This window comes from Colobus angolensis, unplaced genomic scaffold (assembly GCF_000951035.1).
Source record: "Colobus angolensis palliatus isolate OR3802 unplaced genomic scaffold, Cang.pa_1.0 Scaffold257, whole genome shotgun sequence".
Classification (NCBI taxonomy): Eukaryota; Metazoa; Chordata; class Mammalia; order Primates; family Cercopithecidae; genus Colobus; species Colobus angolensis.
Window position 1 is genome coordinate 5,130,383 of NW_012115788.1, and position 8,018 is coordinate 5,138,400.

The 8,018-nt window shown below is 44.2% G+C and overlaps 1 pseudogene; it reads left to right on the forward strand.

Moving 5' to 3' along the window:
• The first annotated feature begins 6,576 nt into the window (after nucleotides 1-6,576).
• LOC105515270 lies at nucleotides 6,577-7,686 on the forward strand (annotated as a pseudogene).
• The last annotated feature ends 332 nt before the right edge of the window (nucleotides 7,687-8,018 follow it).

The following is an 8,018-nucleotide window of genomic DNA, read 5'->3' on the forward strand; positions in this document are numbered from 1 at the left end:
TTAGCCAGGATGGTCTCGATCTCCTGACCTCGTGATCCGCCCGTCTCGGCCTCCCAAAGTGCTGGGATTACAGGCCTGAGCCACCGCGCCCGGCCATATGCATCTATTCTATCTGTAAGACAGATCTTTCTCCAACTTCACATTTGGTGACACCACATTGGTACCTTGAAATGCCAAGGTGGGAATGTTTACACCACAGAAGTTTGCAAATACCACAAATCAGGGCTCAACTGACTCAGAACCAACTGCTAATCATACTGGGGTCTACATTGCAGGGCAGACTTCCTGTTCAAAGAGCCAGGAGAGGCTAGCACAGTGACGCATGCCTGTAATCTCAGCACTTTGAGAGGCCAACTGGGGTGGATCACTTGAGGTCAGGAGTTCAAGACCAGCCTGGTCAACATGATGAAACCCCATCTCTATTAAAAATATCAAAAAAAAATTAGCCAGGCATAGCGGCACATGCCTGTAATCCCAGCTACTCAGGAGGCTGAGACACGAAAATCACTTGAACCCAGAAGGCGGAAGTCAAAGTAAATGGCACCACTGCACTCCAGCCTGGGTGATGAAGTGAGATTCTGTCTCAGAAAAAAAAAAAAAAAAGAGCAAGGAAAGTCACACTGGACCTCTGCAGCACTAACAAGGTAAGGTCATGTCAGCAAGGATAAGAATGGTCCATGCATTATACCAGTTACAGGCTTCAGTTCAGATACCAGCAGATCGCCCCAAAATTGCACCAGTCCCTCCCAGTGATCATGAGTCCAGGGAGCAGCCCAGACTAGCTATGACACAGCAGAAACCAACAATGTCAAAAGGATGCCAAGAACTCCCAATCTCCTCTGTCCTGCTGAAGTCGCTTAAGCCTCACATTCACATGTCATCTTGAAGAGAAGAAACAGAGTGAGGAGAAACCTGAAAGACCGAGTACTTTATCCAAAAGAGATAAAAAATTTACCTAAAGACATGATTGTCTTTATAAAATTGAATAAAATTCTGGTGAGGCTGAAACTGTACTTGTCACCCTTTGGGATGGGGTGGTTGAGTGAGGATGATCTTTGCTGAAAACAGACCAAGTATAAAAAATAAGGAGCCATACTTTGTTGTCGTTGTGTATTTGAGAACAGCATAAATAACTTTACACTTCTGCTACAGTGGTGATTTTGAACTTTTTTTTCTTTCTGACTCTAGACAAAGAGATATTGAACTTTTAAAGGATAAGTACTATTAGTATCTTCCATGTGCAGATAAAGAAATCAAGCCTCAGAAAGTCTCTGTGACTTACATAAGATGACCCAACCAGGAAGAGGATGAGTCGGGTTTCAAAAGGAATGTTGGTGTGACTGCAAGGGTTCTGCCCTAGTTTTACTGCTTGTTATCAACTCTTTTCAGGCCTTTTGTAGGTCCTTTTGGCTGTATAGGTACTTCTGCAAGAACTGAGACAAACCAGGAGAGAGTATCCCTCAGGGAAGCATCTGGAACAGATAACCTGGGGACAACTCAAGTCAGGAAGGCTATTACTTTAGAAACTGACCATGAATACTTTAGGATCTAGGACAAGAAATGAAATGTCACTAGAAAGGAAGTTGAACTCAGAAGCTAAGTGCATAAATCATGAAGAAGGTAAATGGGCCACAGGGCTGGTAGCTAATAGAGTTAAGAGACTGGGGCAATGATTGAGGTGTGGAGCAGAGAGGTTGGAATGTGAAGAACGAAATCCAGGAATCCTGAGCAAGCGTTCCTTTCACACGGGGCCCAGCTCATCTTGCCAGAGCAGCAGTAGCCTCATAAAGGAGCCAAACCAGGCATGAAAACAACCTCTTTCCAAAGTGCGATTATTACTCACTCACTCCCTCCCACTGCCCTGCATGCCCCAAGACTGCTATCTCCATCTGACTCTTAGTTGTCTTGAAAAATAAGTATTTTTATTATTTTATCGAAGTAATTTATGCAGGTAAATTTAGAAATTCAAATATAGAAAGGCTTAAAAGAAAAGCAGAAGTCTGCCGGGCGCGGTGGCTCAAGCCTGTAATCCCAGCACTTTGGGAGGCCGAGACGGGCGGATCACGAGGTCAGGAGATCGAGACCATCCTGGCTAACACGGTGAAACCCCGTCTCTACTAAAAATACAAAAACTAGCCAGGCAAGGTGGCGGGCGCCTGTAGTCCCAGCTACTCCGGAGGCTGAGGCAGGAGAATGGCGCAAACCCGGGAGGTGGAGCTTGCAGTGAGCTGAGATCCGGCCACTGCACTCCAGTCCAAGCGACAGAGCGAGACTCCGCCTCAAAAAAAAAAAAAAAAAAAAAAAAGCAGAAGTCACCTGTACCAACCTACTCCCTTTCCATTCCAACTCTTCACACTTTGCATTCAACTTCTGTAAATTTCCAAATGCCCCATGCACTCCCATGGCTCACACAGAACTGCACACGCCAGAACCTGTCCCAGTATTTCCTTTCCGGTTTTATTATCCCAAAGAGACGGAGAGGAGCCCAGCACAAAAGTCCCAAAATATACAGCCTTGGTGAATACAAATAGATTGAGAGACAGAGTAGGCACAGGAGGGAAGCGAAGGTGTCCACCCATGCCCCTTTTGTTTCGCTGATTTCCATGGGCGGATGGATGGTTTCTCGCCATTGTCTGGGGTGTATTGTATACTTTGCCAGCTCAAGGGAATGAGTCAGCTTCTTGCTCCTCCTTTACTTCCCATCTGCTGATAATGCAACTCTCTACAACCTGTTGATCTCCATTAATAGTAAGAAGGCCATCAAATACAATTTGAGTTCAAAAACACATTTTTCCGTTTTGGTAGCAGAACTTTCTTCTGAGGTCTAGTGTTGCAGTGGCTCAAGTTTTCCTTTGTCTGCCATCCTAAAGGACATCATTCTTGTATTCATTCAGCAAACATTTGCTAAGCATCCACTCTGGGTCAGGCATGTGATCAGCACACCAGACACAGTTTAAGTCCACAGTCTGTGCCCTTGTGCTGGAATGGCCTAGGAAGAAAGTCAGATGAAAAGGCCACCACAAGTCGGTTTGATGAAAGCTCTCATAGACAAGTTTCCATGGAAGCATTAGGATGGGCACTGCACTCCTGATTGAGTAGTCAGGGACAGCCTTCTGGAATGGGGATATCGAGGTGAGTTTTGAAGGCCAGCTATGAGCTAGGGTCTCTGCAGAGTATCTAGGGGCACTGAGTGTGGCCAGAACAATCTTTCTCTGATCACAGCCCCAAAACTGCTGAGATATTGACAATACCTGGCCAACATCTGTCAATTTTCTGGGTTAACATCCTAAATCTTGACTTTTTAGACAACAGCACCTGAATCCCAGCAGATACTGGCTGTTATTAGGCATTTCCCTAATTTGAGAACTCTATCTTTGGGCCCAGGTCTGTGCAGAGCTAAACAAAGCACCTTGTTCCAGCAGCCAGACCTCCCCTGTTCTTTGGGTCTGCCTGGACTTCTCGTCCAGCTTTGCTGCTTCCCGAGACCCAGCTCCAATATTTGTCACCCAGACACTTTCTTCCTCTCAGAAGGGTCTGACCTCTCCAAGACCCTGAAAGAGGAAGTAAATGCTTCTCACAGCTATATCCCCACTGTTTCAAGAAATTATATGAAGGATAGAGGAAGACACATGGAAGTCTCCAGAACCTTAGCCAGTCCAGAAATTTCACTTCGGTGTTTCATACCTTTATCTAAACACTTTGGTAGCTATTAAACTGAGATTTGTCCTAGGAAAGTAATATTTGGAGCAAATAAATTGCAAAAAAAATTAAAATAAAAAAATTAAGGTTTTATTTTGGTAGAAAGAAAGCAATAACAATAACACTGAGGAACAGAAAAGTGGAACTGGGCTGGGTGTGGTGGCTCACACCTGCAATCCCAGCACTTTGGGAGGCCAAGGCCGGTGAATCACGAGGTCAAGAGATTAAGACCATCCTGGCCTACATGGTGAACCCCTATCTCTACTAAAAATACAAAAATTAGCCAGGCATGGTGACAGGTACCTGTAGTACCAGCTACTCGGGAGGCAGAGGCAGGAGGATCACTTGAACCTGCGAGGCGGTGGTTGCAGTGAACCGAGATCATGCTATTGCATTCCAGTCTATGTGACAGAGCAAGATGCTGTCAGAAGAAGAAGAAGAAGAAGAGGAAGGGGAAGAGGAAGAGGAAGAGGAAGAAGAAGAAGAAGGAGAAGGAGAAGGAGAAAGGAAAGAAAGAAAGAAAGAAAGAGAAAGAGAGAAAGAGAGAGAAAGAAAGAAAGAAAGAAAGAAAGAAAAGAAAAATGAAACCATTGAAGAGAGGAGACAATTCAAGTCTAAAGGGCTGAGAGGTTGAAATTTCACAAATTGGTTTAGGATTAGACCTGTTTGAAAGACGTGGAGAGAGAGAAACAAGGTAGGAAAAGAAGCAGGGGAAGAGGGAATAATAAGGGCACTATTAGAAGGAATGACTGAGCTGGGGCAGAAGCATAAGCAAGTAGGAGGAAATAAAATGCTAAAACTAGAATCATGTAGAGGGGACAATTTTATAGGAAATGTACGTTAAAATAAGTACTGAAAACAGGCAAAGAAGACAAGATAACAAAGCTTGAGTGATACCATACTTGGTTCTTAGAGAATCATTTTGTCTTCACCTGATTGCAGAAAAGTCCAGCCAAAGACTCATCAAATATGTTGTTTCCTGTTGTCATCTATGTGTGACTTCCTCTAGCTCATTACATCCCCAACATGGCTTCCCCTGTAGGGAACACACTTGTACCTGGGGCAAGAGTCGCTCCTCTTAACTTGTGACGTGCAGGGCGGGTTGAGTTCTGCTAAATTTCAAAGCTAACATTTTCAAAGCTAAAATTAAATTTCTTCTGCCCACTTTTGTAAATTCCTTCTGAGTTACTTCTCTACCCCTCCCTGACTCATTTTCTGAGAGTAAATAGTCAAACGAACAAAGAGTCCAATTATTTTCCATGAGTAGGAGAAAGGAATTATAGCAACTCCAAGAAATCATTAGTCAAAATTAACGCATAGCATGAAAAATATTACACACACGCACAGGTACACACACTTACATTCACACATGCCACCTCCAAGAGCCTCTGTCTTCACTAACAGTCTACTAAAAAGGCCAATCAAATTTTAGCCTAGGTGAGGATACATACTTTCAATTTGTCTATTTGGTACCCATGGATGGCTTTTTTCTGCATATTTTTTCAATAGAGTGCCCAACAGGGAATTGTAGCGCAGCATTTTAGAGATCAACCCACTGGGTTGGGGTGGGAAAATGGTCCGTTCAAATTGTTCACTCACTATTGAGAAGTGGATCTTTCCAATGCAGAAAAAAACATCAAAGAGGGAATTTTCTACCCATGTGTCTCTCTTGACAAAACTAGAGAAGAAAGGATTACTGCGCACTAGGCATTTAGAATAAAGCTGGTGAGAACATACAAAAGGAATTTCGTGAAGCACTACCGGGGACTGCTTACAGGCCTCAATTGTAAGTAGTACATTTAGAAAACCATGTTACCCTGAAAACATTATTTATTTTTCTCTATGAGCTTTGGAAAGTATTGATTTGGAAATAAGGATTTCTTTGCCCACTGAGTCTTTTGGAAACATGTTCTGGTTATCTTTATGAGCCCAGCCTGTCTTCCTGGCTTTATATGGAAATTAATTTCTTTTGGCAACATACCCACTTCTTGATCTAAGGCATATATGAGGTTCAACTACATCTCTTCAGAGCTTTGCAGATACTCATACTGAGTCTTTCTGGAAAAGGAAGAACTTTAACCCCATCTAAGGGAGTCTGGTCAAGAAGAAGGATTGTGGGTCACTCTAGCAAAAAATAGGATTCCTTGGTACAAGAGGGAGCTAGTTAAGCAAGAGCATGTTAGGGTAAGCATTAAGGAAGAACTTTTTTTGACAAACGCAATGTCTAACAAATTCTAAAACTGGCTATCAAGGAATATCTGTAATAGCAAACACTTGAAAGAATTACCCATGTTACAACACGATTTCTTTTAAATTGTTTAAGCAGTAAGAGGTTTATAATGCTGAAAGCTCTTAACTACACTAGGGGGAAAAAGCCACACTCACAAATCACTTCTATCATGCAGGTTTATTACAAAGTTACATAAGAATGTTGGCTCAGGAGATCTCGCCATTGCATTCCAGCATAGGCGACAGAGTGAGACTCCCTCTCAAAAAAAAAAAAGTTATCTGCTGGGCGCAGTGGCTCACACCTCTAATCCCAGCACTTTGGGAGGTCAAGATGGGTGGATTGCCTGACCTCAAGAGTTTTGAGTCCAGCCTGGCCAACGTAGTAAAACCCCATCTCTACTAAAAATACAAAAACTTAGCCAGACATGGTGGCACATGTAGTACCAGCTACTCAAGAGGCTGAGGAATGAAAATCACTTGAACTTGGGAAGCGGAGGTTGCAGTGAGCTGAGGTCATGCCACTGCACTCCAGCCTGGGTGACAGAGTGAGACTCTATCTCCAAAAAAATAAAAATAAATTAAAAAGTAAAATGTTGGGGGGGCGGAGCTCGGCAGAGACCCGGAAGGGTTTGCTGTGACTCCCGCTCCTCGAGTTGGGGGCTCCGTTGGACGCTGCTAGGCAGACAGCGAGTACCGAGCGCGGGTGACCGTGGTGTCCCTGGGCCACGCTCAACTGCGGTCAGAGACGGCATGAGTGCCGCGGGGCTGCTGGCCCTGGTCCCGGCCCAGGCTGGAGCGCCGCCAGCCCCTTAGTACTACCCGGAGGACGAAGAGCTGGAGAGCGCCGAGGACGACCAGCGCAGCTGTCCCGGCCGCCAGTTGGACGAAGACACTGAGGATGCTAGTGAAACTGACCTGGCAAAGCATGATGAAGAAGACTATGTAGAAATGAAGGAACAGATGTATCAGGACAAACTGGCTTCTCTCAAGAGGCAGTTGCAACAACTACAAGAAGGTACATTACAGGTATATCAGAAAAGAATGAAAAACCTAGATCAGCGGTACAAAAAGAGGATACGGAATGCAGAACTCTTCCTCCAGCTGGAAACTGAACAAGCGGAACGAAATTACGTTAAAGAAAAGAAGGCAGCAGTGAAAGAATTTAAAGACTAGAAGGTTGAGCTGAAAGAGAACCTGATTGCTGGGCTAGAAGAAAAGAAGAAAATGATCGAAAACGAAAAGCTGAAAATGAACTGACTGGAGATTCTATGGAGGTGAAACCTATCATGACCAGAAAGTTGCAGAGGCGACCAAATGATTCCGTCCCCATCCCAAACAAGAGGAGGAAACCTGCTCCAGCCCAGCTAACCTATTTGTTAACAGATGAACAGATCATGGAGGATCTGCGAACATTAAATAAGTTTAAGTCACCCAAGAGACCAGTATCTCCATTCTCTCCTGAGCACCTGCCTGTGACACCCGTGGAATCTTCCAGCCCAGAGGTTTGAAGCTCCGATAGAAGATGGCAAACTGTGCTATGACAAAAGATGGTACCACAAGAGCTAGGCCATCTATCTGGAATCAAAGGACAACCAGAAACTGAGCTGCGTGATCAGTTCTGTAGGAGCCAGTGAGATCTGGGTGAGGAAGACAAGTGACAGCATCAAGATGAGGATCTACCTGGGCCAGCTTCAGCCCGGGCTCTTCGTGATCCGCCAACGCTCAGCTGCTTGCCTTTCTGCAGTGCTCTTCTCTTGATCCTTTTTCTGGAGTGGGTTTTATTTTTGTTTTGTTTTGTTTTCTTCTTAATAGAAAAATGTTAACTTACTGGGAATAGCTACTCAGCTTTGGAAATGGAGAGCACTGTCGTGAATTCCTTAAGGCACTTTTGTGGCCGGCCACTTGGAACTTTGTCAGTCTTTTTTGCTTCAGCTTCTTCCAGACATCAGTTACCATGAGACTGTTTTACTTTCAGGAGTATTGGGGGTTTGAGTTACTTTCCTTTTATCTCTTTATTTTTTACTTATACTTGTTTTTGAAAACCTCCTCTGAGTTTGAAGGGACAGCTGTTTTTATTAATTATCTTTAGG